This window comes from Manis javanica, chromosome 16 (assembly GCF_040802235.1).
Source record: "Manis javanica isolate MJ-LG chromosome 16, MJ_LKY, whole genome shotgun sequence".
Lineage (NCBI taxonomy): Eukaryota > Metazoa > Chordata > Mammalia > Pholidota > Manidae > Manis > Manis javanica.
In genome coordinates, this window is record NC_133171.1 from 42977836 (window position 1) to 42983835 (window position 6000).

Here is a 6000-nt window from a genome sequence, read left to right on the forward strand (position 1 = left end):
CCACCTGTCTGCTGGCAGGACCCACCCACATACCGGGGTGCCCAACCTTTGTGCTAAAGAAACTGTTGGTTTTCTAACACCACAACGTGATTCCCGACACTGCTTGCAAAGCTGACCCACCACTTGCTTCTCATCTTCTCCAGCAAATCTTCAAGCCACCTCCCCTCTTCTCACTGGGCCCTGCTATTCCCACCTCCAAAGCTCCTTGCTGCCCTGCCTGCACCTTAATGTCTAGTCCTCACTCAGCAGCCAGATGCAGCTTTTCAGTTAGAAAATCACTTCCCCTGGCTCCCCTGCTCAGACCCCACCCACAGTCTCTCACCATATTCAGAATTAATCAGGCTCCCTACAGCTGCTGCTGATGCCCCATATCACCGGACCCATAGGATTTCCTGGCCCTCAGGTCCTTCTAAATCATGCCTCTATGCATCACTTTTGACAAGCTGGCCTCTCTTCTCACAATTCCTTCCTTGGAGCTATCGCTTCATTCCCACTGCCTGAAACCCCTCTGTACAAGCTTGGCCAGTCTCCCTCCCCATACTCATTACATCCCTGTTTAAATAGAAGTTCTCTTGATTAATATGGTTTATACAATTGTAAATAATTTCAAATGCTTTGAAAACTGCAATTTTGTAAAAACTTAAAATTTATAAAATTTATGCTAATTAATGTTTTTTTTTTCAGGAAGAACTACATTTAAGGTGCCCTAGGTTAATGACTATTTATTTCTCAACGTGCTACAGGAAAGAGATTATATACAATTTTTCAGAAGCCCATTCTTTTGTCTAAAGATCTGAATTATGAGTTCTGTTAAAACTAGTTATATGACTACAGACAAATTAGTTAATCTCTTCAAGTTCATTGTAAAAAGGAAAAATTTATTTTTTCCATTCTCAAAAAGCTGTGTGATATTTATATGGGACACACTCAAAGGAGAGAATACTCTGAGAAAATATTGAGTAGGTCAAAGAAGAGATACACTTTTTAACTCATCAGGATATTTCATGCTGTATTTGAATATGTACCTCGCTACAAGGCAGAGAGGAAGATTATTACTATACGGCATTCTTTGTTGGACTTTGTCGTAGCTTGCTTTCCTTATCTCTGACTTTCACTTTTAGTTTATATTATGCTACCTCTAGTTCTTTCTGGAATAACATGAAGTTACATAGAAATGCATTTTAAACCAGCACTTGTCCTTTGTATGTTTGAATCATGCTTTAAAAAATTAATTTAAAAATTCAAGGATATTTTGAGCTTTGATATGTGTTTTATTAGCCCTTTCTTTTCAACCTACAATTTGAAGATAGTCATTTTTTTAAATTGAAGAATAGTTGATGCACAATATTATATAGGTTTCAAGTGTACAACATAGTGGCTCAACAATTAAGAACATTATGAAACGCTCTCCATAATAAGTGTAGTTACCAATTGTCACCATACAAAGGTGTTACGATATTATTAGCTATGAGCTATGTGCCCTATGTGGCACTTTCATCTCCATGACGTATTTATGTTATAATTGAAAGTTTGTACCTCTTTATCTGTTCACCTGTTTTGCCCATCCCCCCTCCTCTTGGCACCACTGGTTTGTCTGGTTGGAGTCATTTGTAAATAAGGAAGCAGAGAACATTAAAATACCCTAGGATGTGAGTTTATCTTTCTGTTACCTTACACTTCACCGCCCCCTCCACACACATATTTTTCTTTTCGATTTCTCAGTATGTCTATAGTGTATCTGGAATGAACCTACAAATATTATTCTCTAAGAATGGAATATAGTGCATGAAAGGATCATTTCTAGGTTATTTATGTTTATAAATGACTAAAGACAAAAGGACCTCAGAGATTATTGAATTTAATCCTGCATTTTCAGTGTAAGAAGCTTTAATTATCTGCTTAGTTCTAAGTAGTGAGTTGAAACATCCATTTTTTTCTAAGAACATAATAAAGCTGTTAGATTATGTTGTGCTCCTTTGAACAGCCTTCTGAGGCATGTTTGTGTATGTTTCTTGGGTACTAAAGAAATTTTCCAAGCAGCAGAATGTCTTATAACCCAAATATCTTCCATCTGAGCAGATTCAAGTGTCTGGATCTGTTCACTTAGCAGATCGGCATGGGGTGTACATCCACCCTGCGTCAACTAGTTGAGCACAGAGATTTTTCTTTTCTACGAGATGCATTTCAAACCTCCAAAGATTTCCCAGGGCATTCTTTGTTCCATGGTAGACTAGGTGGGGAAGGTAGGATGTCTCAATTCAAATCTTTTCATTTTATACATTAGTTGAGGCCCCGCTATGTACGTAACTCTGTGCTAATGCAGGTAAGAAGAACAGTCAAGAGTTTGCTTCTGCAAGAACCTTGTTACTTAGGTATCCATCAACCCAACTAGGAGAATATCACCAAGTAAATGCCTAGATGGTGGTGGTCAGGGGCACCATCTTGATTAAAGGTACAAACGGGCCATTTTCTGGTCTTAACATGACAGAGTGGCTTCTGTGAGAACAAAACTAAGTGGCTTCTCCTGTTTCATTAATGACTCATCAAATGGGTAAGCTGGAAAGTACCTCAGAAGGATATGAGTCCCTGGCATTTGCTGTCCAGTGAGGGGTCTGGGCCCAGAGAGGGGCCCACTCAAGATCACAGCTCATTACTCTCAGACCTGCAGTCTCCCCCTGGATTCTCATTGCTAGTCCTGAGCTCCCTCTGCCTTTAAGCAATCGTCCAGTGCTCTGGGGTGATTGTGCTGTAAGGCTCACGTTGAAGTGCAGAAGGCAGACTCTGGGGGAATTCTCACCATGGTTCGGGCACCCCAGGAGAGCATCGGGCAGATTTCCTAGTTGTCTTCATTCTCAGGGTTTTATTATTCATCTTAAGGCAAAGTTTTGGATGGAAGCAGTCTGAAGTTACTGCCCAGCTGACAGCTCACACTGGTCCTAGCATACATGCCCCACTTTTCCCACAATGCGGTGCATGGACCGTAGGGTTTAGGGGGAGGAGGAAACTACCACCAGCAACTTTGGCACAACCTCTGTGGCAGTACAGGGTGTGCACAGAAATAGCTAAGAGGTTGCCAGGGACCTAAGCTCCTTCCCCAGCTTTCAAACAAGTCTTCTGGACTATGCCTCTTCGCCACTCCTGCCTGTGATATCAACTGATGTAACCAAAGTACCTGGTGGTAAGTCTCTTTGCCACCCATTTCTCTCCTGGTTTTGTGACCTGCCCTGTCTTAGGACATAACTAGTTAACTGGACCTGTTCACAATGAGGAGGAAGGTGCTAAAGAAATGACCAGGTTACGGGTGCCAGGAGGAAGTTCGTTCTGGCATGCAGAGCCCTGCACTGGGGAGACCATCAGGCAGTACTCTTGGGCTGGAATTCAAGGACATGGGACATGTTGGAGCAAGGACAGGCCACCAGATTAAGAGGATCTGATGGGCTGGGCATGTTACCAAGAAAGTAACGTATCAAGGACCCACTGATCAGATCGAGGGTGTAAAATCAGGATTGGGTCCTGGAGATCCACTGTGAAATGAAAGAAGGAGCTGAGACTGAGACAGAAACAAAGTTGGCTCAGTGCTGAGTTATAGAGCATTGGAACAGAGCTTATTAAAACCCTCCTTTGTAAGATGTGCTTTGGTTCTAGACAACGAGAAAGGAGTTGCTCAAGGCCTCATGTCTGCTTAAAAACAAAAGTGGGGGTGATGAGGGGTAAGCCAAGACAGGCCATGACGTGATCACATACTGTGCTTGAATAAAGTCTCTTCGCGTCTGTGCCCTCTGGGCTGTTTCCCCTGCTGCCACCCCACCGCTCCTGGTCAAATCCACGCTGCTCCTCCTCTACCTTGAATTGTCACCATTCTGAGCTGTCCTGGCCTAGGCGATCATAGTCACGGACCATCCAACTGGAAAGAACTGGAAGAATAGGAGTCATAGAGCAATCACTGGTCCATAGCAGCCTTTTTGACAACTCTTTTGTCAGACAATACGTGTCTTGGTGGGAGAGGTGAGTGAAACTGAGACTATGTATCTTGAGGCAGGTGGCATAATAGCACAGGGAGATGGTTAAGAATAATTTTCACTTTTATTTTATATTCTTTTTTTAAAATTTTATATGCTTTTATATTATTTGCATTTCACATGTATCTGTATTCATGCTATTATATAATTTAAAATCAAAAGTATATAAAATGTTTTATAAAAATTAGAATAAAATGGAGTTCATCCATGGCATGAGTCTGCTTGGGGCCCAGTAAACGGCTGCCCCTGTGGTCTCAGTGGTGTGGACCCAGAACAGTGAGAAGTGGCAGGTCAGAAGAGATGATGCTGTGAATCTGTAGCAGGGGTTCAGTAGCTCCTACAACCTGTGCAGATGACATCATAGGCCAGCCTTTGGCACCACCATGGTGCAAACAGGGCTACAGAAAAGTCAGGAGCTGTATAACTTAGGGCAAACCCAAGAACTCATCTACATCTCAGTCTTCTCATCTTTACAATGGGAGTAGGGGCAATGATACCAGTCCCAGCTAACTCACAGGATTTGAGTTTTGCTTTATCTTTGTGCTTTGATTTTACCTTTTCCTGGCTACTTGATATTTCTGTGCATTTCAGCTATGACTTAGTGATCGGACATTGAATCAAGGTGGAGGCTCAAAAGCAGACAGATTGATGGGAGACCACCTGGGACGAGTTAATGGACTGATACGTGTCATAACAACCTACTTCTGCCTGGCATCTCTGGAGAGCTAAAAACATGAGCTAAATACCATCATGTCCAAGAAAAGAAACCTATGGCATTTTGTCACACTGGCAGAAGAGAGATCTGGGCCCTGTTTTTGATGAAACCTGTGTTCGATGGTATTTTAAACAACCAGAAGAAAGCCTGGAGACTTTTGAGACACCAGTCTCTCCCTCTATCCTTTGAGAAGGCTCCATAGACAAAATACTATCAAAATGATCACTATTTTACCAGTCATGTTAATGAGGAAACGTGCATTTAAGGACTTTCCCCTCCCCTGTCCTCACAGAGATAGGGCACACAGACTGCCACCTCAATGGTAGCCACACATTCCCCATGGTTAAACTCTTGGGCAAGAGCCTGTATGTGCAATGTTTAAGGTTGATTTTACTGTAGAACTCATTTCACAGTTTCCCTGAGTTTTAGACATGCTTGGTCTTTGTATAAATATGTAATGTATACACTTAAAGTAAGTGAGGTGGAAATGTAGACAAAAAGAGAGTAAAGTTCTTCCAGGATCCCACCTAGAAGTAACTGCTCATGACAATTTTGTGTGTATGTATTTTTGATAAGTATGTTTTCTTTTGCATATGTTTAAATTTGTTTTCCTGTGTAAGTACATCGGAAAGACCAATAGCAAAATGATAGCCATACAATTTATACTTTTTTGATGTCTGGTGATGATGGGGCAAAATCCTGATGCTCCCCTTTCCAGAACATCCTGCTTTGAGGGGGGCTGCCTTCCCTGGGGCTCCCTCTTAATCACAACCTGGTGGTTGTAAGGATTCAAAGGATTATTCCATGGCGTCCTTGAAAACTCTTGTCATTTTTCTGCCTTTCCTTCTTGCTGCAGGCGAAACATCCTGAAGGCCAAGAAGAGTTTTGAGATACGGGCAAAACTCCGACTCTGGGCATGTCTCTGCACATTTAGATCCATGGGATAAACTCTCCACCTTCTTCCTGGACTTTAATGTTTTGATTTGATTGTTACTGGTCTGACTTTCTGGCCATTCTCTGTCCCTTTCTCTAATAAAGTCACTCTGAAAGCTGTAAGTTCGGAGAAGTTTCTAATCTATCTACTGTGCACCTGCTGTGCACACTCCCTCCACCACTACCCCCAGCAGGCAGCAGAGAGGTTGGCAGCCGGTGCTGGTGCCCCACACCTGGTCACCAGGCCCTGGAAGCTTCTCCAGGCCAGCTCTGCACTGGCACTAGGCCCTGCTTAGCAAACAAAGAACAATTAGCATGTTGTTCTCAGTGGAG

At 42.6% G+C, this 6000-nt stretch overlaps 1 long non-coding RNA gene across 1 annotated transcript in view; it reads left to right on the plus strand.

Annotated features, from left to right (window-relative positions):
• The window catches only part of LOC140846747 (uncharacterized), a 14925-nt gene extending 9135 nt beyond the window's left edge, over positions 1–5790 (plus strand). Inside the window, exon 2 of the long non-coding RNA XR_012126122.1 lies at positions 5591–5790. This is a non-coding gene — a long non-coding RNA (uncharacterized lncRNA). The remainder of the gene's footprint in view (positions 1–5590) is intronic.
• Positions 5791–6000: the final 210 nt, after the last annotated feature.